Below are 382 nucleotides of genomic sequence, written 5' to 3' on the forward strand. Positions count from 1 at the left end.
ATATTGGGGTATTTTTGATGATTGGTTTTAGAAGGTAATAGATGGAAAAGTAATTAATCGGCTGTGTCTTGGGACTTACCCACTCAAAAATTCTGCATGTATCCACTTGCCACTTGAGTGGTCACTACTCATTGACTTTTTCAAAATGCTGGATGCCACAGTTCAGCAGCACATAACAGACCTTTTGTGGCATGTCTAAAGACATTTTTTTTTAATTTCATGAAACTGGTGGTGGTGGTGAGGTTCTTTCAATAGTGTGAATAGCACTGGAATTAGATGTTGTGATGGTTCTATCTGAAGAGCTTAGTAGTAAATCATAAAATCACAGAATGGTTTGGGTTGGAAGGGACCTTTAAAGACCATCTATTCCAACCCTCCTGTC

Source organism: Calidris pugnax, unplaced genomic scaffold (genome assembly GCF_001431845.1).
Source record: "Calidris pugnax isolate Ruff unplaced genomic scaffold, ASM143184v1 scaffold44, whole genome shotgun sequence".
Lineage (NCBI taxonomy): Eukaryota > Metazoa > Chordata > Aves > Charadriiformes > Scolopacidae > Calidris > Calidris pugnax.